The sequence below is a fragment of the Thunnus albacares genome, chromosome 14 (assembly GCF_914725855.1).
Source record: "Thunnus albacares chromosome 14, fThuAlb1.1, whole genome shotgun sequence".
In the NCBI taxonomy this organism is placed as follows: domain Eukaryota; kingdom Metazoa; phylum Chordata; class Actinopteri; order Scombriformes; family Scombridae; genus Thunnus; species Thunnus albacares.
The window spans coordinates 23727334-23754121 of NC_058119.1; the positions used below are offsets into that span (position 1 = coordinate 23727334).

Below are 26788 nucleotides of genomic sequence, written 5' to 3' on the forward strand. Positions count from 1 at the left end.
CAGAGGGGTGGGGGGGGGTGGGGTGGGGGGGCTGGGGGAGGAGAGGAGAGGAGAGGGAAGGGAAGGAGGAGGGGGTGAAGGGGAGGGGGGCGGGGGGGGGAGAGAAAAACAGTTTCATATTTCTGTAAGCCTCAAACTTTTGGCAAACAGAAGAAAAGAGAACTTGGCCCTAATTCCATCTCACGCTGGCGTTTGTGCATTCTAAGTTCTCGGGGGCTGCTCTGGCGGAGGGCCTGAGCCCGTAAATTGGATATTAGGGGGCGATATAAAGGAGCCTGTGTGTGCTCCCGTCCTGGGGAATTATTGCCTCCAATATCCCTGCGTATGCGTCTAGGGCTTCCGAAGCCAGGCCAGATAGATCCTCATCTCATAAGGGGGCCAAGACTATATCCATCGCTCCTTAACTTTTATGAAGCTTCCAAGCTCTACAATGGGATTTGCCAGGGTGTCTTTTCCCCTTATCCAAGCGGGGGGGGGGGGGGGGGGGGGGGGGGGGGGGGGGGGGGGGGGGGGGGGGGGGGGGGGGGGGGGGTGTGTGACAATGCAGATATAGCTGCATTCTTCGGGCTCCAAAGCTCCGACCTTCTATTTGAATACAAGCATTCCAAATTGTAAAGTGGCATTCTTCTTTTTCTCTGTGAAGCCAGCTCCGTGGCGAGATTTCTCCCCCCCCCCGGTTTTAGAAATGCTTTTTTTCCCCCCCCTCTCTTTCTCACTTCTCCCTCTTTTCTTCCTGACTCTCACTTTTTTCTCTGCCTGGATATCGTTTTGTTGGCTCTTTCTCACATCTTTTCTATATTCCATCGCTTCCACTCTCATTCCTTACCTTTTCCTTGTACAGCTTGAATCTCTTGATTGCCTCTCTCTCTCTCTCTCTCCCTCCCTCTGTCTTTCTTAAGTCTTGTTCTCTCATACGAAGGGCTTCAGTGACTGCCCCCCCCCCCCCCCCCACCCCCACCCCACCCCTCTCCTGCCATGCCCTTGTGCCCCCACCCCCACCCCTCTTCTTCCCTTGGGTAATCCTAAGAAGGGGGCAACACCATCAGAGGGTGTGAAATTAAATACATTACAGCATTGCGGATTAAAGTGTTTCATAGGCAGTTGCTCATCCACATCAAACTTTAGCTTTTTAAAGCCTAACATTTGATCTAGGTTAGAAACCGCGGCCAGAGGAAGGGATTGGGACACTTGTGGGCCCCAGAGAGCAGAGAGAGCCATACTCACTCAAGGAAAGCGCAGTGTTTAGACGCAGGCAGAGGGAAGCAGACGGTGGCTCAGCACTTATCCTGCTGCCGGTGTAGGAAAAAAAACACACATCTAAATGGAGGAAGTTGCAGTGAGAAGAGGAGTTGGACTAAAAATTTACAGCATTTACTGGAAGTGCCAGCAAGCAGGAAAATAAAACGGCCGTGTGTTCTGTTTCACAAGGCTTATATATACGAGGATAGCGTAATCTGGGAATTAAAGTGCCCGCTCAACCGATGCAAAAGCAGGTAATCATACCTCTTTCAAAAGTAATAAATGTTAATGTGCCATTCCCCAGTTAATGAGAATTACTCACATCATCCATCACATCATCACAATCTGGGCCACACATGGCTGCCATCTTACACTGGATCAATGCTGCATGCTGAAGATGGACGAAGTATGAGTTCAGACTCATACATGTGCTCTCAGTGTGTGAGAAGTGTTGTCTTTATACTGCGAACATACAGAAAACAAACTGTAAATGCCACTAAAGATGAAACATTACGAGGAATATAATTCAAAACTGCTGCAGCACTTTCCTCTATGTCACCTTATTCAATAAGAAAAGACTGAGTTTTCCCACACTTATACTTAATAATATCATACTGAAAACTGTATATTATGATGCTTATAAATATATTATATTCAAATAGTACATTATATACAAAAAGATGCCTGATGTTTGTGCATTATTTGTCTAGTTTCTAACAAAGCACCTTTAAAGACAATGGCTTTCTTGTTTCAATATATGTAAATGTTATAATGTAATTATGACACACTGTTGATATATGTTATATTACAGAGTAACATAATGTGGAATCTACTTCCTGTTTCAGGGGTAGCATTAGGCTAGAGGTTAGAAAAATGGGATTTTTGCTTTGAATCATGACATGTAAAATCATCTTCCTTCACCCTACAGTCACTGCCGAGGTGCTTTTGTGCAAGGCCCCCCAATACTAGAGCTGCTCAGTGGCCAATAATCGTTTACTGTTTTGTGACCAATTGATTGTTTAAGATGTGTATGCCTTCTCAAAAGTGAGGATTTGTAGCCTTTCTTTGTGTAAAAAGTGTAAATTAGGTTTGGGGACTATTGGTTGGACAAAACAAAACAAATAAAGATGTCACCTTTGGCTCTGGGAAACCTTGATGGGTGGTTTTCACTATTCCCAAAGAACTGATTAAGCGATTAATAGGAAAAACAGATTAATCAATAAGAAAAATATTTTTTTGTTGCCACCTCATTTGCCAGTACTTTCACGAACAGAACTGGTTGACTGGAGAATTGTTTATCCGCTCGTAGAGACGGTACCACTGTTCAAAACTCATCTAAATCAAGTGTAAAATTAAATCTTATATAAACCTGCCACAGTGTCGTTTTACACTTGAATTAACAGTGATGATTTTACTGCGTCTTCAGCACAGCTTCTTCAGTCTTTTGCGGTGGATACCTGACCAGATGGATGTCCATGAGATCTTTCCCGGTGATGAGGTCAGATGCGAGGGGAAGTCGGTCCAGCTGGGATCGGTCCTTTTCTCTCTCTCTCTCCCCTTATTCCTGTCCTATTCTAATGAGTCTCCAGGGACTCTGGCTCTCACTTAATCCACTCATCTATTTTGACTTCCTCTGCTTGAGAACAGTAACCTCAGAACTCCGGTAAAGGTCATGTTCTGTCAGCTTTGCTCAATGACATCTATTGATGCAACTCCCATATAGAAAAGCCCGAGTTAGGGTTACACAGCATCAATGAATCCGTGGAGAAAAGAGATATTCCATGGTGACAAGACCTCAACATCAAAGACATGAAATAGAGAGAAGTTTGTTATGTACAAATGTGAGCATTAAGTATTAAAGGTAGGTCTAACTTTTTGTTCATCTTTATTTATCCTGGTTAGTCTGACTGAGTGCAAGGATCTTTTCTTCAAGACAGACGTGACCAAAGCAGCAGAAAATCTAACAGCAGCTGTCATTAAGACTAAACACAACAACTACTTAAAGATGTAACAGACACAACAGAAACATCTGTTGGTGTCTAGACATAGCAACTTATTAAGAAAGGCTGAGAACAGGACAAGGTGGCAGCGTCTCCTCTGAGAATGAAAATAGCTGTATTTTTATGTGCTTTATTATAGAGGTGCTTGCAGCATTGGAAACCAGTGACACAGTACAGTATGAAAGGCTTTGTTCCAGTAAAAAACAGGTGATTTTTGAATAGATTTCCCACTTAAGAGAGTGTTGTGCTTCTTTCCGTTCATTCGAAAATGAAAAATTCACAATGACACTCCAGTTTACTTCCAAAATGACCTACCTGCTAGTTTTCTGAAGCAGACTAGGACTAACAACTTTAAGACAGCTAAACTTTTACAAATATCATCAAAGAATCATCCGTAAATCTGTAAACAATCTTTTTTTCCAGGTATGTCCCATTTTTTTTAAATATTACAGCGAGCTTTCTACTGGACTTCAATGGTGGTGCCAGACCTGACTGACTGGGTTAACTGCAAATCCTCTATCAACATTTGAGTCATCTCGAGATTGTTGCTCACAAAACAGGCCTTTTGAGAGACGGATCATCTACGGTTTTTAAATATTGATTGAAGGATTTCAGATCACTCCCTAAATTGGGTTCATAATTTAAAAAAAAAAACCTTTATATAATCTCCAATCTCTCCGTCATAGGTTGAGAAAGGGAGTAAACATGCACCAAAAATGAAAGCAATCCAACAATATCTCCTACTTATCTGAGCATGAATGACCAAAATGACATACGCTAAGTTCCCAATGAAGCTAACCTGACAAATGTATTTACATCTCCACCTCCTAAACGAAAGCAGGCTAGGCCTTTGTGTACGGGCTAACTGAAACATCTAGGTTGATGCTCCTGTCAGCCTACATCGACTGTACGAACAAGCTTTCGCCAGCGACAAGTCAATCATCTTCAACATCGCTCCGGTAAACAAGGAGCGCTGAAAGAGCTGCCACGTGCTAACAAGCCGGCACGCCAGGACACTCGCTGACAATAACACCAAAGGAAAAACAGATTAATGAAGAGAGAAAAGGGGAGTAAAATAAAGATAAACACAAACAGAAAAGGAGAGCAGTTGGAGGTGGTTGGAGGGGAGGATTGGGGGGTTAAGAACGCTGGCTGGCTGTGTCTCTTTGGTGAAATCTAAATGAGAGTGTATAATATGGGCCCTTCATAGGATTGATCCAGAACATTCCCCCCTTCACTGGGCTTTTCTTCCTGCTCAAATTGAGGGATTACCCCAGGAGGAAGTGCTTTGATTAGGCACAATAGGCATCTATCCTCTGTTGATTTGTGGGATTGAGGAGGCAAATCCCTGACAAAAAGCTGATACAGAGAGCGAGGGCCGCTGGATGATGCCTGGCTGAGGGGTGGGGGGGTTTGGGGGTAGGATATTTTCATAGAGAAACAGCCAGGGATGGCCTCTTCCAAAAAAAATTTTTGGCAAACGGTGAAAAAGGAAGAATCAAGGTTGGGTCGGAGGTCACGTGTGAGGAAGGGGGAAGGGATGTCTTATGAAGTTCACGCTGAACAAAGACAAGAGAGTGAAAAAAAAAAAAAAAATCAGATAGAGACGCAGATTCTTTACTCACTGCTTGTTGCATCTTGTGTAACTCTTTCAAACTTTATCCAGAGATGTTTTGCAGCATTTCCATGTACATCAGAAAAGCAAAAAGAATTCTGCATAAACTGAGGAAAAGGCTATGGTGATTTACATCAAGGTATGATAGAAAGACATAGAAATCCAAAAATCACATTAGCAGAGATGATTTTTACATTTCTGCTGGGGACTACTGCTCACTTGTGTCTTCTTCGATTACTTTTACAGCTGTGAAACTACCAGGAAGTGCAGTGAAAACTTCAGGGAAGTCATTTCATTGACAAAAATCCACAGATAAAGACTTTTGATTCATTTCCTTTACAGAGCAGTATAACTGGAGTAAAATAAGTAAAAAGAGTTTAGATTTGTACGCTGAATTTTCTATTGACTCTCATGAAACTCAGAAAAAAGGGGTGTGACCAGGTTTCTGTTACCTGAGGGTCAAGATATTGATTCCACACACGAAATCAAGCACTTGCAGTTGTGTGTTTTTTACCCAGCAGAGGCAGTGAGGTAAATAAGACGATCGCCCTCTTTTGCAAAACAGTTACCTCAAAGTCCTCATTGAAGGTCTCTAATCTCTTTCACTCTCTTGTTACTGTTGCAAGAGGCCTTGGCCCGTCAGGCAAGCCCTGTTATCCCGAATGAATCCCGAGCTCCTCTAAACACTGCTGTTATCCAGTTTCCGTGGGGACCTGGAGCTACAAGGCACAGACAAACGTGGGCAGGGTGGGAGTTTTGGGCAGAAGGGGATTTTTGTCGGATTTACACATATACAATTTCAGGGTTTTAAACTAAGTTCCCCCTCCCCAAGGTCAGAGCCCAGGCTAGAGGGGCCGTCGGTGTCGCCGGCGTCGGCTCGAACTGCCAGTGTAACGCCCAAAGGTGCAGCGGAGGCCACACACGGGACTAAATGAGGGGGCACGGAGAGATGTCAAAGTGGGCGTGTTGTACCTGTTAGAGGCTTGAAATGCAACAAGGCTACGATGAGCTGAAAGGGGCAGAACTTCAAAAGTGTGTGTGTGTGTGTGTGTGTGGGGTGGTGGGGTGGGGTGGGGTGGGGGGGGGGTTCTCATTTAAATTCTTCAGTCCAGTCCCTGGGATTTGGTTTAATGAGCTGAGAAGCAGGGGTAGACAGCTGACTCCTAACTGTGTGTGTGCGCCTGTATGTGTATGTTCGTGCACACGTGTTAGAGGAGTTTTCCCACCACCGAGCTGCAATGTGCACGTAGGCAAGTTTGATTTGCCAGACTACTGTGGCCATGCACTTACACACACACACACACACACACACACTTTCTCTGTTCTCTGAAGCCTCTCCAGCACTGGCGACTCCACACACACGCGCATACACACACACACACATACACACACACGCACACGCAAGAAAGCACACATTGTGAAGGTCCAGGGGTTTGCCAAACTGCAGCAGACTTCATTTCTAGCCACAGCTCTCTCTCTGTCACTGCTGCCACTGAAACTGGTCAAAGCTGGCTGTTTTAGTGGCTCCAGAACTGTTGGCAAGAGCTGTTGGCAGCCTTGTATCTCCTTATTTTTTATTTCTCTACATGCCTGCTTCTGTGAGTGAGAGTGCATGTGTGTGTGTGTGTGTGTGTTTTATTCACTAAAACAAGAGGCATCTAAAATATGGAACTGCGAGCCTTCACACAAACCCTGATTGACTGACACTTTGAACGTTACGCTAATCCATCCTGTGTGTTCAGCCTTGTGACGTGACGTTGGGGGGGGGGGGGGAGTCACCGTTTCTCTCCAGGGTTTGACACAGCATCAGCTGCCTTCAACCAGCGCCTTCTCTTCTCCTGTTGTTCTGTTTTTCCACAGACATCATCAGCCAGAAGGAAATTATGCTGTAGGCCCTTTGCTCTCTGGCAGAGAAGACAGACCTGGAAAAATAAGTAAGACACAGGAGGGAAGCCTTTGGTTAGGACTGTTTTTGGCTGCTCGCCTGTATCAATCAATACTTTAAATACACTTAAAGCCCCAACCCTGCACATTTCAGTACATCTCTAATTATAGATAATTCATCGAAATATATATTCAAAGTATGACAACTACATAAAACATGTTCCTGTGTGGAAAAAAAAAGACTTGTCCCTCTAAATTTTATCATTGCTATCATGAATCATGAGTAAACATGGCAGTAATCTATGTAGATATTTGGTCTTGAGCGTGTGAAACGTTCAGACTTGTTAGGAAGTGTGACAGAGAGGTCCAGCTCTGGTAGACAGAGCCGAATATGACACTAGTGTTAATCTCTAACCATGCGGGGGAAGCAGGCATACAGAGGGATCCTATTACATCTTTCATTGGGCCCCAGCCGGCCCCATCCTGAACAGAGGGATTACTGGGGGCTCTCGCAGTCACTTAGCCATACGCTGCCTCCAACCCGAAAACCCACAAACCACCTCTGACATCATCAGTCGGGGACAGGGCGGAGGAGGTGTGTGTGTGTGTGTGTCGACAGGAAAGCAACATCACATTGATTTACAGGAGGTAAACAATTACTGTAGACGTCAAATTTTTGCCTTGGCACTGCAAATAAACGGGCTGCGGATCATTATTCATTAATGACCGGCAATTGAATGAAATTAAACTTATCATCAGCAGATGTGATGGAGGAGGCCAGGACTGTGGCATGCTGCCCAGAAGTGGGCCGATGTGGGTGGAGGGGTGGCGGTGCGGCGGGATTCTATAAGACAAAATAAATAAATAAATAAATAAATAAATAAAGGTGCAAGAAGAAAAGGAAACAAGTGAAAGGGTAGAATGAGAATGAGGGCGCATTTGTATGGGAGTGTGTGTGCAAAAGAGAGAAGTAAAGCAAAGGAGAAGAAAGAAAAGAGAGTTAGCTGTTGGCAGTAACAGCTGCTCCGGCCTCAATGCCCGAGTTTCAGATTGAACTTAAGGCTTGTGTGCTGTATGACGGCGTGTATGAGCGCGGTCGTATCCACCGCCGTCAACGTTCTGTCGTGCGCAAGGTAGATAGCGCAGATAAAAACGTCAGCTCTATTGAGCGGCTCTGTTGTGCACCTGTCTTGCACTATTTTTTTTTTTTTTTTTTTTTTTTCTGGCTTCATTCAACTGGATTCCTCTGTGATTACCCAGCAACATGCCGCTCTGCCGTGACATCAGCCTGCAATTTACATCCAAATTAGAATCAGATGAATAAGGAACAGCTCTTTTATTTTCTTGTCTTCTGGCCATCTCTCTCTCTCTCTCTCTCTCTTCTCTCCTCCTCTATCCTCCATTTTTTCCCCCTTTCTTCCTTTCTGACCGTATTGAGGCTAAGTTAGCACAAATGTGACATGACTCCCACTGAAAGCAGGCTGAATGTCTCTATCAAAACAGCTCTCTGAAGTGGGCGAGTGCCTCAGTTTGGAGAGGCGCTTCGGGCAGAGAAGAAAACTTTATCTGACTCACAACAGAGTTCCTATGAGACCAGTAAACTAAAGTAATAATAACTACACTGATTAAACACTTCACAATTGAAAAATAAACTGCACACAAAACTGAGTCATAGTGAAAAGAAAATAATAAGTTCAGGATGTCTCTTTTTTTAAACTGTGTGGACGTTTTCATACCAAGTTTCAGTAAATCTTGGACAACTGCAACTATCCTAGCCCCCTCTTGTGGCAAAATATTTACAAGAGGTTTAAAATCAAACTTTACTATTGAGCCTTGTGAAGTATTGCTGGCCAAATTAAAAATACCAGTAATGATAACTACAACCACAGAACTATAAGGTCTCCTGTAACAGTAAATGTTGATCAGCAGTTATTCTCCCTCTGCTGTTTTTACAGAGTAATAGGAGCCGTATCATGGTCAGAAAAACCAGCAGTTAGTCTGTCAAAGAAAATCTGCCAACATGTAAAATCCCGATACTTATGATGATTATCAGCTTGTGGTTACAGTGGCAAGTCTAATGTGACTTTATAATTATTCAAGTACTTTCAGTGGTTCAAACACATCACCAACCATCTTGGCACTCCCCAATTTTTACTATTAAAGCTACATTTTACAAGTTTTGGGCAACCGTCACAGTATATTTTTAGTTTCTACCTCCTGTAAGACCCAAACAAAACATTGTTACTCATATCGGCTGTCTACCCTTTAAGCAACAATTCGCCTGAGCCAGAGGTAATCAGCAAAAATGAAGCCAGGGTGCAAAGCCAACGATGAACAATGATAGTCTACAAATGAATTCTACATTGTTTTTGATCAGATCTTATCCAACACCACAGTTTAGCTTTGCTGCCTCTTTTTACACAACCTTGCAACTTTGCTGTTAGCATTATTTTATCAGTAAAACATGGCTCCCTGCTGAGCACACCAAAAAGTATACATCTCCAAAAATATGTCAAACTTAAAAGCCAACTGGAAACCTGGAATTTACACAGGAAGACAAAAATGAGACACTGACCCATGTTAGCGGTTGCTTATTTATACACGTGACAGACACAGAGCAACGTTAGCACTTATTTGAAGGTGTGTTTCTGGCCGCCATACAGTTCTAATTTCAATAGTCACTCTCCTTTCTCCTTCTCTAGTTTGGTCTTCACTAACTCCTGAGAATAAAATGTCTGGCTCTTTAGCTGCTAAATGCTCCACAGTGTTCAGCAGCTGGTCACTGCTGGGCAGGTAGTGTATAATGGGGTTTATCAGAGGTTTTTCAATGAAAACAACTGCTTTCTGTGGCAAACCGAGTCAATTAGAGCAAAGGGAGTGAGCCAAAACAGTAAAGTTGTGGTTCTTAAAACCAAGCTTGAAAGATGCTGAAAGATGCTGGAAGATGCTAAAACACTCTGTAGAGCTGAAAGAAACTACAGTGATGGATGATAATTCTGTCTGGATTTGTCATTTCATCATTTGTTCCAATAAAAATATTGATTAGAGCAGCTTTAACTGACAAGTTTAATATGTAGTACCCTCTTCACGATGACCACGGATCCCTAACCCTGCTCCGATATTCACATACATCAAATTTTCAGACAAATCTCCACTGAAACTACCTGCGCTGTGTTACGAGTGGAACCTAAAACCAAATGAAACTAAATAAATACATTAGCAGGAAAAATTTCCTCTCTGTCAACTTTTCCAAAAGTTCAACTTTCTTTGATGGGTTGGGTTACTATATTTTTATGCCCATTCCAGTTTGGCTTTAAGTACAGTCAGAAAAGACCCAGCTGAGTCTGACGCTGTCAGAGTCGGCTTTACGCTGGCCCGGACTATTATGGCCCATAATACAGATGCCAAAAACCAGCCAACTGTGGCAAAGACATGGCAGGTGATGATGACTTCACTACTCTGGCTCAAATACAAATGCCACAGTCAAGTCAGAAGTTACATATAAAATGCATGATATACAGTATATGTGGTCCTCGGGTGCAGTTACAACTACAAAGACAAGAGAGCACCAAAATCCTTCTTCTTTCATCTTTAAATAAAGAAGTTATTACAGGTGTTAGCTCCATGAGACTGACCAAACTTAGCTTTTTATTTCAATGTAAATGAGATACATTCATTTTCAAATCCATTTTAAATTTATTGCAATACAAGGAAAACTCTGAGTGAATGAGCATACTATAAGTAGACCATATGTCAGAGAGCCAGATATCAGAGGGTAAATGTTAATCATTAACATTAGCTCATGGCTAAGGTGGCTTTTAGATTTTGTGATTTAAACTAAACTCTGCCTACTTTTAATGTCTTTTTTTATTCCTAGGAAAGTTTCGTGAATCAGATCCCATAATTTGTTTGCCATGATGATGACTTGTTAAAGTCTGATCCAGAAATACAGCAACTGCTTTTCTGTCTAACCATCATTGTTCACATGGTCTACATTCAAATTGCAGCCCATGTAGTTGATCCCACATGATCCATAACCAAATCTGGATCATACACACTCAACTTACATGGCCCACAATTTTATGGCGGACCACCCTTTGTGGGCAGAAAGGGTGTTGTACAGAAACAGCGGCTTGGGGCTTTAAACCTCAAGCATCTACCCACTAAGTTAGAGCTGCAGCTCCTCTTTGGATGCAGATCCTCGTCTTCACTCAGACTCCACATCAGCATGTTTGCTCTCCTGGCAGTGGCAGAGTCTGAGGGGACACACACTGTGAGCTTGTATGGCTGGTGGGCCAAGAGATCACAGAGACAAACATATGTTCACTGGCAGCCTGGAACTCTAGAGAATGAAGACTGGCAACCTTTTAACCCCTACACACTCACACACACACACAAAAATAAACCTTAAAACGCGTGGAATGCATGTGCACGAAAACACACATGCAAACAGATGGAGAGATCGACACGCATGCACAGATACACTGTCTTGGTTCCTTGTTCATGCTTAAGCACAGGTGCACGTGTGCACGTACAACACATTAACACTCGATGCAGTCACATGGGACCACACACACACACACACACATACACACACACACACACACACACACGTACGTACACAGTTCCGTCCAGCTAGCAATATTTTGTATTATTCATGAGGGAGAAAATATTCAAATAATCATGAGCTTCTGCTTCTGTGCCAAACACTGTTTCTGTGTTTCATACTCCGACATGAGAGAGGGAGAGTGATAGAGCGACATAGAGGAAGACTGTGTGTGTGTGAGTGAGAGAGAGAGAGAGAGAGAGAGAGAGAGAGAGAGAGAGAGAGAGAGAGAAACTCCAACCAACACACTTCACTTTCCTCTATGTTACACATTAGATACATTCTTATTAAAATTACATTTAAAATTGCATATGTTGGGAATAACTGTCTGTGGTTTAATAGAATAAAATGTAACAGAAAAGGACAGAACAGAATACAAAAGAATAGATATTTTACCAAATTATTATTATTATATTATTCATATTGAGAAGATCTTTGTTGGTGCAATAAAATTAAATACTATAGAGTCGAATAGAAAAGAACAGAAAATAAACATATATTTTATGATATTCTCAATTTAGTATGTTGAGAAGGCCTTTGTTGTGGGAATAGAATAGAACAGGAAAAAAACAGAATATAAAATAAAATAAAATCAATATATTTTGCTCTATGGTGGTATATATGGTTGTCAGCAGCTCTTACACATGAATTCACAGAGTCTGACAACATTTCCACCATTAAGTAAACTGCAGGACATCACTTCAGTAAACCAGTGTGTCTCCAAGCGTCGAGGTGTCACTCAACCTTCTTCGCCACCAAACCGACTTAAACAAACTGGCTCAGCGGACCTCGTCTTTGTTCTCTCCGTGTTAGCTGTCCGTCACTTTGATTGGCAGACAAGTGTCAGAGTAAGGGAATGTCGCGGGAAGCTGGGAAGAGAGCAAAAGCCATGGCAGCAATCTCAATATTTCATCTCGACCCCTGAAGAAGGGCTCGGCGGTCTCATAGTTTAAATTCTAATCGTGTTAGGCCACAGGGGCATGTCATTTAGAAAGCCAGCCTCCGACTCTCCGTCCCTCTGCTTTCCTCCCTGGCCCAAACAAATTATTATAAGATTCCATTATTTCTCCATTATGCATATGTGTTTGCGTGTGGCTGGCTGTAACAGGCTGGGGAGAAAGACCATGGGTAAATAGGCTTAGTTTAGCTCATCATGGGCCAATATGTCTGGTCCTGGACACAGCTGGGGTCCTCAGGGGTCCTCAAATTGGTCATCATTAGGCCCATAATGCTGCTGTTATGCTTCTACTAATGCCTCAGTGCAGCTAATCAGTGTGCAGAAAGGATGCTGCTATCTCTGTTTTTCTGTCTTTCATTGTCTTTAGTCTGATTCACATGGGGCAAATAGTATGTAAGGACCTCAGGTAATTAAGGAATTACCCTCCAACCTCTGGACTCATTTGTGAAGCGTAATTGAATTTGCTGGTCATCACCGATGCCGTGCACACATCAGCATAAGACCGGGATTTGGGGAGTGTTTTACATCTTTAATTTCCTGATTTAGCCAAGCAAAAACTGATGTGTCTGCTAAAAATGCATTTTAAAGATGCTGGACTTTGTTGTGAGATTGTTTTGCCAACTACTGTTTCCAAGATCAAGAATGAACTGTTAATCTCATCACGCAGTGGTGTACAGGTGCACTCAAGGACACTGACATCATTGTCGGGTGTGGTTACAAATGCAAAAGACCACAACTCTGACCTCACCCAAGTGGTGAAATAGACTTGAATAGTGTTACATTCTAGTAACATTTTACTCTTTAAAAACACTCAGAAAAATGGAAATTTGAACCTCTACAATTTCATGACAACTGGGCAACTCTATGTGCTGCGGCAGGATTGCGTGATACAATCAAAAGTTCCACAACACCGACTAAATGGTGCTCGTGGTGAGATTGTTTTGTCAACGTTTCTCATCTATTCCACATCTGCATTTTAATGGATTAGAAAAAAAAACTGTTAGAAAAAGAAAGATATTTTCTGGCTTTTAGATTTGTGTATAGATTCCACTGCTGCTAGTATTTTAATTAATCGAGATTTTTTTGCTAGCAAAAGAAAACAAGATACTTTCTGAGAACATTAAACTTTTGCACAGGATCTGCCATTCACAAAACCACAAGTTAGTGTTATGCTGATTCATGCAGGACATTAAATACATTCAGTTCAGCTCGGTGATGCCTTGTGTCAATAGTAGTCCCATGTGATAATATTTGTTCAGGCTTGAACACCTCCATTGACAAATAATCTCAAAGGCAGTTGAGAGAAATACACACAAACACACATAACAATAAAGCCACCCTCTGTGGATATCATCAGGATATCATAAACCACACTGTACATAAGGTGTTTCTATTCATTATAAACGAGAGCAGAGGGACTTTTCCAAATCAAGAATGATATAAAGAGAATTGTATTGCATCAGGCGATAATCCATATTTCTGCCTTGGAATGTCAGTGTTATTTTTGGCAATGTCAGCTGGCTGTTTTTAATGGCCTGCATATTTATAATGTCATGCTTTTTATATTTTACAGCCTCAAACGGATTTCTTGCAGTCGTGGGGCCATAATCATGGTCAGTTCATAACTCACCAGGGATTATTGATGCACTTTCAGCATAACATATCCCGTTTGGTGCAGTAGATGCCATTAGCCAATGCAACTCACAGAATTAGGGATAAATATATTCGTAGTGTGGGTGGCTGGAGAGGTGCAGAGGTGTTTTTTTTGTATCCCTGTAAAATTTGAGGTTAATGTTGCTTAATGTCATTTAAAAAGAGTATCAGAATTGGCAATAAGTCCTGTTTTGTTTCATGTTTTTAGGTGTAATGTCTGCCTTTACTGTGGCATTGAAACACTGATACTGTACATAGAGATGTAGCTATTGTAAAAGACATGTCTCATTGCACTCATTTGCACTACTTTGGTTATTTCTTTTCCCATATAACAGTTGGATGAGAAGTACAAACAGTTAAACTCACCTCATTTTTTTTAAGGATTGGAAACACTGCAGCACCTACTGTGACTCATACTGCTGCTATGCTAACATCAAACAATTAACAAAACCCACAGGAGGAATGTTTAGACCTGTACACCCGAACCACATGACAAAGACAAGACTGAGACACAGTAAGCATGAAACTGCAGCAACTGAAGAAACTACAGCACCACCATTCAGCTCCCTCACCTTCCGGACTTGCTCCATCCACACTTGTTACAATGTGAAGACTCCTGTCAGTAAATCAAGTCAAAGGGGATCATTTAGCCCTAATGGCTCTACTACAACTGGACCCCCTGTCTATCCAACAACAGGCTCCTCAGCGCTGCAGCCCAATGTGGCAAAATGTCACCTCTGAAAATTAGCCATCAAGCGGGGGCAATTTTCCCCCTAGCTAAATTGCTAAATAAGTAGCGGGGCTGTAATAGGTAGCAATCTGGGGCTAATCTGATGAGATCATTTGGAAAACGTTAGACTGGGGGTTGAGAGAATGGGAGGGGAGCTCTGTGTGTGTGTGTGTCAGTGTGTGTGCATGTCTAACAAGTTGTCTGTGGTCACACAAATCTTTGTGTATGTGTGTGTGTATGCATGAGTGTGTAGCTGCCTGCTTGTGTATTTACTGGTATGAGTGTGCATGCTGTTACACACTAGCCTTACAAGCATCAGTGTATTTGTGTACATGCATGGGTGTAAATGCCTTTGTACTGTATATGCATGTAGGTGTGACAAAACCAAGTGTCAGCTAAGCTGTCATGTGGACACAGCTGGAGGGTCGAGACCATAGGCGTATAGGAGTGTGTGTTACTGTGTTTTTGCGTGTGTGTGTGCGTGCGTGTGTGTGTGTGTGGAGAGTGAATATTATTGTCGGCGGGCAACCAGATGCCAGCTGGCAGGGGCACAAAGGGAATAGACAGGGAGTGGGTTGAACAATTACCGTTATTCATAGCTGAGCCAACAGAGAAGGTCTTTGCCATTAAGAAGCACACAGGGCCGGATTCATGCAGATACGCGTGGATTTAGAGCCTTACAAACAGGAGAAAATAGCTGTCGATCTTCCACTGGTAGTAAACACACACACTCAAAGAGACCTACACATGCTGTAGGCAAACACACATCCTCTATCTCTGTCTCGCACACACATTCAAGAATCTTAATATGTCACCTACTCAATGCAATTACACCAGCAACAGAATCTTGTCAATCCTGTACAAACACTGTGATCACATTTTCTGCCCCTTACTGACAGCACGATAAAATTAACTTGCCTCATTATGATCGCCACATTGTTTTGATTTTGTTATAGATATTCACTCTAAATGGAAGACACTCGCTTGTGATGAATTTCTCAATCTAACACTTGGACAATAGGTTTTCCTTTGTTTCAATAGTTGAGTTGTGCGTCGCCGTACAACCTCATTTTCTCCTAACCCACTTTTGTGGAGAACTACAGTAATTGTTATTAAGTTGAATCAGAATGGGGTCAGTACTGGAAGCCACTCTGTCCTGTGTTTAGTAATTAACATTTCACAGTGAATATCTCATTAGGGGAGACAAAGGTTGCTGATGGGAGGCTGGGCTAGTGAGAACATGTAGCTGCAGCGACAAAGCCCCTCCAGTTTTAGTCTGGATGCAATCAGTCATGGAATTCACCGGCAGCTTAGATATTTTGGGACTGGGTTGTACTGCGCTTTGCTTTAAGTTCCTTAATAATGTAACAGTGTAATGTCCACACAAGAGGACACATAGTATACTGCTAAGACTTTAACAGTTATTTAAAGATTTTGATTTGGTGATACAGAGCCAAGATACTGCAAGGGAATCTGCTCCTGTTAGCCTTCATCCTGTGTTAACCTGGTGTCATTTTTAGCCCCACTAGCGATGAGTGTCTAAAGAATGGCCATGTTGGTCTGTCAGTCTGTCTGAAATATCTCAACAACTATTGGATGGATTCCCAAAAATATGCGTGCGGGCATCCATGGTTCCCAGACAGTAAACTCTACTGACTGACTGGGAATCCCCTGACTTTTCCTGAAGTGCCAACAGCCTGATGGCATTTGTGGTTCACAGTGTAATATCTCATCAACAATTGGATGAAATACTGTGCAATTTGGTGCATGATCTTTATGAACTTTGGTAACGCCCTGAATTTTTACCTTGCACCATCACCAGTTCAAAATGTTCAAATTGTCCAACACTTTGGTTTATCAAATTAACAGTTTCCTGAGTCTCTGTGAACATTTTGCTAAAATCCTGGTTGGATTTAAACTTTAATTGCTATATGTAACAATTAAATGATAGCATAGAACAATTTACAACAAATTTGTGTCTGTCTGTGATCTTGTGTACATTCAGTATTGACCTTTCAGACACTCTGAGATGTCGTTTGCTGTGGACATGGCTACAGTGGACATAATTACAGTTAAGTAACAATAAAGCAGTATGAAAACAACTTCTCCAGGTTGCACATGGGTCAATGTGCAAGGAGATCATTCAGACACATTTGCATAACTGTTTCTATTATACTTAAGATTTCAAGTATATGTTTATTTGTCTTTTCTTTTCCATTCTGATTGGATCAACCAATCAGCTTCACTGACACGCAGGTCTGCATGACAAGTTTTAAGGATTTGGGAAGCATCCATGTCGGCACCTTTGTGACTGAAACTAAGCCTTAAAATCCAAAAATATCTGCAGTGGCTTCATGAACACTGGTCACCTCAGTTTAAGATTAGATGTCATTTCAAAGTAGACAGCTCTTCAAGGTGTATGGCAAATGTTGTGGCAGGAACCTGATCGTCTACGTGGGAGTAGGGCAGTACAAGGAGACACTTGACTCAAAGGAAAAAGCTGGATATGGTAGCTTTCAATCAAAAACATACCCACATCTGGATTCCTAGCAGACAGGACAGACATGAGTGTTTATCAATAATCATCTTTCTTAGAGAGTCTCTAAATGGGCTTCTTCATTATTGTACTGCAAGTTAGAAGTGATAATAAAAAGTCGATTGAAGGATGCCATTATGTATCCTTTTAATTACGTTTGGAAGTTATTTTAACACTGTAAAATACAGGCATTCGCGGTAGACGAGACACGGTGGGATCTAAACAGACAGCAGGCAGAAACCAGGAGAAACCGCATATGCTTCCAATATGGTGAAATACAATGTACTCACATTTTACCCCCTACCCAGTACAGGAAAATGACTGTCAGTCTCACTTTTCTTTAGCCTTATCTCTCTTTCTCCTCCGTATGAATAGAGAGAGATTGTGCATTTGGATGACTGCCTGTATTGGAAAAGCACCTTCTTTGATCTGCCAGACCTATGCTAGACCTCAGAGGCCTCATCTCCCTCGATAACAAGACAAAGAGGGTAAATGTGTTGATAGTGGCAGACGGTGCTGGAATTCTGGGCAAATGTGTCAAATTAGTTCTCACGTCTGGGCCTCATTCCTCTCCACCTTGCTGTGATCTTTTGCTCCCTTCTCTCCGCTGCTCTTTACACCCCAGTCATTCTATCCCTCATTCCTCCCACATATACAACTCCATTCCTCTTGTGACCCTGTCCCTCGTTTCTTTCTCATCCTATACATCCATGTAGATATACTCAGGGAGAGAGAGATGGGGTTAAATGGTAAGAATCAGGAAAAAGCCAGAGCTACTAGAGTGGTGTAAGCTCATCCTTCGCTCATAGATCCCCAGGAAAACCACAAGAGCCCTTTTTGGACTGCAGTCAAACCACATCTGAACATCTATTTTGTGTGTTTGTTTGCTTTTCGTGATGCTAGCAATGCTGACTTTTGCATATGAGTTTCTCTAAGACTGCCAAAAGAGTAGTTAATGAAAAGAACTTACGTTTTTTTAAAGCCAGGAATCACAGAGAGTTGTAGAATTGGAAGCACTTTAGCTAACCCCAGAAAGAGCCTTATGGCCAATGCATACACCACTGTTTACAGGCAGTGGGGCAAACACAACAAGTACTTTGTCATATATCTCTTTTTGCATTTCATATCATCTGTATGGCCACTGTACTGAACACAAACTCCACCGACGTGAAGTGAAGTGGAGTGAAGTGTATCAGTTAGTGCAGTGCTGCTGTTCTTGTTGTATGGGCAACATTATTTATGGTGCATTGAGACATTATATACATAGTCCTCTATACTCCTCTCTTTCAGTATTTAAATGGTCGTGACAGCTCTGGAAATACTGCCTGCTTCACAAGAGTTCCCATATTCCCGTAGAAAACCAATAGCCAATCCTGTTGCTTTTTTCCAAGCCATTGTGCAGAGGCCAGGTGGACGGTTGGCTGGTTGTCCTTTGTCCAACGTGTTGTTGGTTTTAGGTGACTGAAACACTTAAAGTCAGCGAAAGCTCAAGGATTTGGTTTAAATGTTGAAAACTGCTGCATGCATCAAACACCAGGATCTTACCATAGTGCTCTGTGTTGCAATAAATATAACCATGAAAACATTAATCATGCTTCAGTTACCACCAGCAGATATTGCAGGAAAACAACTGTACTGTATGTTGATAATGACCATTTTGACAATGCATTAAATATAATCTTTTCCTTGCTGTGTTGATGAGAAAATGTAATGCAGACAGTATTATGTTTCATACAAAATATATTTGCTAATGCTGTTAAGCTGCAGAAGAATGTGATTTTTAGAAGGTAGTGTTGCAAACAGCCTATCATTAGTTCAGTGACTGTGGCTCATTAGCATAAAATGTTTGCATTATTTTCAGTCTCTGCTTCAGTTTTTTTTTTTCCAATTTTCACTGTAACTAGTGCTGGTGCTAAAGGGGGTAAGTGCTGAATTCACATGATACCAGATGCTTTCAGTAGTGTGTGTGTGTGTAGCCTACATGCATTTGGGTTATCAAAGGCAAAAACAGAGATAGTCAAGACTGTGAGTGAGGGTAAACACAAGTGGGAATATGCAGAAGTGTGTTGGTGTGTATGACCCAAGGACATTCTCCTGCGTGTCCTCCCAAGTTCCTGAGTTTGCCTCAGCTGCATTCTCCTCCACTCTACCAAAGGCCCTGTTATAAAGCCTGGGCTTACAGCCTCTATACGATACCATATAAAACCTCTCAGTAATGCGCACTATGCTTCCAGCAAAACCCCTGAGCAAGGTTATAGTGCTAACATGTACTGTACGCTTTATTTATGCATGAGCCACCCTTCTCCTATCTGGGGAATTCTGATTCTTTTCCCGCGATAAAAGTTGCATGGCCTTACCCACTCCGAAGGGAGTAAATGATTTAACACCAGGGCTTACGGTATGGTAAGTAAGCAACTAATGTTAATTCAGCCCTTTTCTGATATGGTATCAAGTCAGGGGCATTGCTACATTTACCCTCCTGTCCCCTTTAAACATGTGGAGAGGCTATACCGGGGCAGAGAGAGAGAGAGGAAGCGCTGGCTGTCACGCTACATGTCATCACTTGTAGTAAATATTTAGATATAATTTTGTGATGTCAGCTTGTGCAGCTGTGAGGATTTGGAACATTTTTGGATGACACTGATTAATTATTTTTGGGTATATTTTAGTCGGCTACAATAATCAAACTAAAAAATGATGATTTTGAAATGCTACAAAGAACACACACTAACATTTTACTTTGATATCCACCATTTGCTTTCACACCTTATGCTCTACTATTTCTGCATGTGTAAAACTGTACAGTGTTTCCATGCTCACGCACGTGTGTGTATATTTCAAAATTTATTTATTTACCACCCTCATCCCCGCTAATGTGTTCATGAGCCGACCCACCCTCCCCTGCCCCTGATCAGGACTGAGGCAAAAGAGGCCACACGTGCTACTTAGCCCCCTCCCTCGCCGCATCAGAAAGCCTCAAAAATTCAAATCAACATTAAAATAGTTTTATGTGTAAGTAAGATTCAGTGAACTCCATTATTTTCCCCACTATTTGCTTGAATAATTCAGGGAAGATAGCTGAATTATGGATAAAGTGTACAGTTTGAAGAAGGGGTTCATGTGCAGCCCGGGGCTATAGCCTAGCTTTAATGATGTCTGGAGATGGTGGACGGGCGGAGGGAGAAGTCGTTAGCTTCACAGTCATTTTCTCAAGAATTAAAAACACGCTCTTAAAGCAGCAGTGTGGACGGGTGAACTGAGGGGGACCGTGAGGATGAAAATGCTGCAAAAATTCGGAGGTTTCCCTGAATCATATTCTCGTCCGTAGGAATACAGTGTGAGATCATTTCAGTATGGAATATGGTTTTCAATTTGGGTGATATCGTCATCTGAGGGAAAAGGTGGGCTTCAGTTGTCTGGTTCTCACCGGGGATTAGCACCTCTCTGCTTTGTCTTTTGGCAAAACATGGCAAACAGTCTCACCACTTATCTTTTTATTTTTATTTTTTTTTGTGGATCTCACAAGGATAACATTTGACATGTGTGGATACGTTTGAATTTAGTTAGATGTTTCAGATGTGGTTTTGGTTTGCCTCTTGTTTTTTTTCTGTCTATTCCAATGGTTGTCTGTGTTTAACATCGCTGCAAATAAAAAAATATAATTACATTACTCAGCTCCTCAAAGGAAAGCCTTGACAACAACATCACAAAGCTCTTCAAATTTTGGGAAAACAAAAATAAACGTGTATGATAAAAATAAAACAATAAAACAAACATAACAGGGGCTAGTGTAGAGAAAAAAAACAGAGGAGTTTTACTTTGTATAAAAACTACAATTGCACATATGAACATTATGGTTTTCAGTTGTACATGCACTCCTTAAAGGTCTCTGCATCACATAACATTTGCCACACATCCAGTGTGAGCCACAGGTTCTCGTTTTCTACATCTCACCATTACTGCGTTTAAAAGTCTGGAATCTTGAACTGGCACAGTGAGGATTTATACTATTAGCCGGTAGCAATGACATCCAAAAACACACACTTACCCGCTCACACACATAAACACCCTTCAACAGCCAGCAGGGAGTCTTCCTGTTCCTACTCACTCCAACAGGGAAGCCAAGCACAGACTACTCTCCTAATTACCCACCTTCCTCTAATTATCCAATCATAAAGCCATTAGCAGTCTCACACCATATTAACATGGTCCCGCCTACATGCCAATTTGTGCAGTGCCAAGATGCAACTGGAAGGGATTTTTCAGCATGTAACCTTACCGAGCGCAGTATCACGCAGGGTAAGACTGTGCTTTTCTTGGCTCCAAACAAACAAATAATACATTTCCAAACAGGATTTAATAGTAGGTTGTTTTTTTTTTCCTCATTTCGCAATAAAAAGCCTAGCAGTTCGTTCATAATTATACTTTCAAATAATTCCTGTGCTTTTTAATAAATCTGTCAAAATATAGACCATATGTAACAGGCAATCGTTTGAATCGTTTCACTTTTATTTATATTTTACCTTATTACTACTTACGATTACTGTTTACTAAATTACTATGTCGGCAGGAAGATAATTAAGTTGTTGATTACTTTGCCAGATGCTTCATCAAGGTTTTTAGCAGCTGTGAAAATTCACTTTATGATCAATGTTACTTTTAAAAAACATCCCCCTCTTATTGGTATTTTATTGGTATTTTTACTGCTGAAATACATAGTTTAACGGATAATCCTGACTCCAGAGTTAACTTACTCTCTTGTGAAAATGTGATTTGTGTCTCTTGCTCTTCTGTTGCACTATGTGTGTGTGTGGGCAGCTAAACAAATAAATATCCAATCTAATAAAGGTTGAAGCTGTTGGCCTTTGAGGTTTTTACTGGAAGCAATTGTGAAAACAGTATTGGACAACGATATGGATTACAAATCAGAAAACGATGAGATTCTACAAACAACAGTAAGAAAGAAGTTATCTTAATAGTAATAGTATTAAACCAAGGAAACTGGATTAACAAAAGTTTAGTAAAGCTGTAATGTCAAATTATTAACATTGTCCCTCATGCCAGGAAGAAACAGTATTACCAATGAAATATCTACATTAAGTACCCGTAGTAAGTATAAGAGTAAAAGTAAAAAGAGTAAAATACATAATAATTAGCTCAACAGTAAATTAACAGTTACTTAGAATGTTGTATTAGCAACACATTAGCTTCAGACCACTAGTACAACTGCATTCACTCATTTCACTGCTCCCTATAATAGACAGTTTACTCTATGGTGAGAGGTACACTGAGACACTTATTAAAGGAGACGTATCATACATTGTGCACATTTTCCAGGTCTATATTTATATTCTGGAGCTCTAATGGAAAATCTTTGCATGATTTACAGTTCAAAGAACTCCTTATTTATTTTATACTGTCTCTTTATGCAGCTCTCAGTTCAGCCTCTGTCTGAAACAGGCCGTTTTAGCTCCTTTAAGGCCCTCCTCCCAAGTCTGCTCCATGGCAGACTTGTAGTGGCTCAGGATGCTACGTAAACAAACAGTAGAAGTAAGATTTTGTTTCTTTTTCTCATTCTTTACTCAAAATGTCAACTTCTCAAATACATCTGTACATGTTTGAACCCGAATCCAATCTGAAATATGTGCGAGGACAATAAGAACAAACCCATGTTTTGTGGGTATGCACAGACATTTGATGTCATCAGGAGGAGGAAGTAGAGGTAACTTCGTAAATGAAGCGTTCAGAGCAGGTTGAAGCCCTGCTTTTTGATTTGAAAATTTTTATATACGTTCACCTCAAGTTTAAGACCTTTGATGATGTTTAACACAGACATCTGACATCATATCAGTATAAAAATAACAGAAAATGATCTTTTAATAATTGTCACTCTGTGTCACTGACAGATGTAGAGTCACACAACAGTAATTTCCATGGACAACTTTTTTTTGTTCCATTGTGGGTACTTTTCAAGACACTAAATAGAGTGAATTTTAACTATGTATGAAAAACAAAGCAGAACAATCACTCCTGCTAATGGACTGTCTCACTGTTTTAGCACTTTTCCTTAAAACAAAAACCACCCTGTCACTTTGCCAGGGTATAATGTCCCAACTCCATTGACAAAATACGATGCAAAGGAAAACTAAAGAGGAGGTGCATCCTGGTTAATGTATTATTGATATGTGCCGAGTCCCAGCGGCAGGTTGTGCAACTGAGTATCCAGATTGTTCCCTCCTTTATTCATACCCGTCAGAGGGATGGCAGGTTATTGGAGGGAATGGGGCGGACGAAGAAGACACAGAGCACAGATGTTGGCGCAGCTGCAGCGCCGAGGAGATGCTCGGGTTAACGGCTAGCGCTAGACGTGCACAGACTGTGTGAGAGGGATACTGTGGTGCTAGCTGTAGAGCTAGCTCATCCACCTGACTGATTTAGAGGTCAAAGCAGAGGTCAAATCTGCCAGAGTCAAAGAAAAAAAACAAGAGAGAGATGCAGAACTATGGAAAAGTAAAGAAACTGAGTGCATGAAGACTATCACTCCAAAGGGAAAAGATTGGAGGCATTTAAAGTGCCACAAAATATGATTTTATTCGATTCTAATGTTGCCTAAATCTCAAAGTTGGGCTGCAATTTACACTGTTTTCTTAGATAAAATTCTGGTGACTTGTATGCATAATTTTCCAGGAACTGACAAATCAAAACTTTAAACGTAGAAATACATCTTTTCTACAAAAAGCTAAACTCATCAACTAGATATTTTGCCTTTTTCCTCCATTTTGCTGTATTTTGGCATCAGTGAATGTTGTTGTGTGCAGTCAGACATTACAGGATTTCTGGGATTTTTTTTAAATGTATCCCTTATTACCATTTGGAGTTGCAAACATGTCCGTTGAAGTTTGCTAAACTAATTAATCTCCAACATTATAGACTCACAAAACATTTAAGAGCTGGAGTCACATGTTTTATGTGTAGATTAAAACTGTACTTTACAATATATTTCCTCTATTATCCTAAAAAATCCCACTTGGTTTTTCAGCATCCTACTAAGTCTAGAGATGTCTGGATCTGTGCAGTTGATGGTCGCGGGTGATAGGTCCTGCAGTGCAACGCTTTAATAGACTCCAGCAGAAGCTTTGGCAGAAAGTCGAGCCAAGGCCGGGAATGAAACTGAGCCTGTCAACATTGGCAGAGGCACAAACAACCCACAGAAAAACTGTATCACCACACAAAATGTGGAGACAAATCCATTCATTCTGCCTTCTTACAACAGCAACTCCAAACACTGGCTCCACAGTGTCATTGTTTTATTTGATGACTCTCTCAGTCTGTTTCTCTGTTCGCCTGTGAAAACATCCTCATTATCTGACCACACGAGCAAGGTGACGGCGAATAATGGCGCTTTGTCAAAACTGATCCATGCCCAAGGTATGGACTGACAATGGAGGATCTCAGTTCCTCGTTTTTATAAAGCCACACAGCTGTTCCCCCTCCCGCTATGCACACAATCAAACCTCTGCCATTCAGTGCCACAAACCAATAAACGCTGCCTTTGTTTTAAGCTTGACACCATTGTTTTGTCTTCATAAAGATTTCTCTTCTTTGGCACAGATGCTTTTTTGTTCGCTTTCCAACCAGGCTGCGTAGTTTTCCTCTTTTTCTGAACAATGACGTTCACTCATATTTGATTTTTTTTTTCTTCCTTTCCTTGTGTACTCATCCAGATTCACACACATCCACTCAGTGTATATGAATATACTGTAAAACTGAATGTCGACTCTTCTTCAGCATCATCACTACAATTAAATAATCTCATTAAGGTTAACAAACTCAAACAATCACCTTCTGTGCCTAAAAGTTAAGTCTCTCATTCATTATCTGTGGAGCATCACACGCTTTCTGCTCATAGTCACAAATAATAGATATAGTACAGGCATTCTCAGATTTTGTCCTTTCAAACAGATGTTGCCAGTGTCTTTGTTGATACTGTACACACTCTGCCATCAGCAACCTAATAAATGGGTAATAATATCTGAAAATGTAATCTGATTCATCTTTTAGTATAAAATCCAAGGTTAAGCTCTGAAAGAAATGCAGAAGATACCAGACACTTCAAACTGACCTCAAAACCATGTTTTGGTTCAGCACAAACACAGAGAGAGAGAGAGCAGGAGACAGAGAGAGAGAGAGACACACCCATCAAAAAGCCACACACACAGCAGATACACAGACAATCTAAAAATAGATAAAATGTAAAACACTTCCATATGTTAAATAACTTGTAAAATACTTGCTGTGTCGAAAATTTTCTCAAAGGCTGAAGCAGCAATCCACTGAACTGCTGTGCAGCACCCCCTGTTGACGCACTACCTCCCCGCACTGGCTTTACTTATCTTTTATTCTATCTTCAGTTAATTGATTCAAAGACACATTGAAGGTTCAGTGTCCAGATTACTGCATGAGTTAAGTTTTATAGTCAAAAACAGGTTCCTACTCTAAGGTAAAACATAAGAGGTTTTTCTTTTTTAAGATTAGATGATTTACAGGAAAGAAATGGGAAACAACACAGGATATCAACAAGATTCTAGTAAATTGTGAAAAATACATTTAACTAAACTGAAAATGTTAAACATTAAACATAAAAAAAAGTAAAATAAGTCGTGGAAAATATTAAAATGTCTGAATTTGAAGTTACACTCTTCAAGAATCTGTGTCAGTGCACCAAAACTGCACATAGCAAACAAAACTGTGGATTAGGGCTTTAAATGACCTCAGCTGAGCAGCCGCCACTCCTCATCCTTCCCCGCCTGCATCTCCTCCTCCTCCTCCTCCTCCTCTTCTCTCTCTCTCTCTCTCCCTCTCCCTCTCCCTCTCTCTCTCCTCTCTTTGGAGCAGTGGCGTCCCACGTCATCTTCAGGTCATAATGTAACATGACACCGGCGGTTGCAACAAGGCCGACCGGCCAACCCGAGCGTTTAAGACCAATGAATATCATTTGCTCCCGGTAGGTTCCCTGGCGCTTTCAGACGCTACCACCGCCAGACTGAATCAGCGTTCGCACCTGTCATGTCTCTGATGTGACGGAACACACACACACGGACACACACACAGACACACAACAGGCCAAAAAACACCCTCACACACCCACACACAAACACACATATACTGTACAGGCACACACACACACAGAGCTGCACCACGGCCTGCAACGTGCGCAGACACTTTCAAAGAGAAGCTCAGCTCCAAAGACAGACACTTGTATGCACACACATCAACACACACTGCTGCACACACAGGATATTGTCAGCCTCCAGAGACCACTTTGTTGTTTCTGATGCTTCTGTCATCCTCAATACACTTCACGCTGCTCTTACAAATCCAGAGATTTCTCACATCTCACACTTCTTATGCCCTTTTTAAAAAACCAATAGCTTTCAAGGGTTATCACCATGCAAACCACATTAGGACCCTTTACAGGTGAAAGCAGCCTTGGTGAGATCCCCTCCCTCATTAGGGGGATTAAAGACGGGGCTGCCCTTCTCCTGGGCTAGAAACAGCCACAACAAC

The 26788-nt window shown here is 41.5% G+C and overlaps 1 protein-coding gene across 9 annotated transcripts in view; it reads right to left on the reverse strand.

Annotated features, from left to right (window-relative positions):
• Nucleotides 1–26788, reverse strand: part of LOC122997539 (homeobox protein Meis1) — a 165933-nt gene that overhangs the window by 99023 nt on the left and 40122 nt on the right. For 3 of the 9 annotated variants that reach the window (XM_044373743.1, XM_044373744.1, XM_044373745.1), the window contains one exon: nt 6546–6776. The gene's annotated coding sequence lies outside the window, so the exon portion shown is untranslated. Of the gene's footprint in view, nt 1–6545; nt 7583–26788 lie in introns of all 9 variants that reach the window. The other 6 variants (XM_044373742.1, XM_044373747.1, XM_044373738.1 and 3 more) reach the window with 3 other exon arrangements.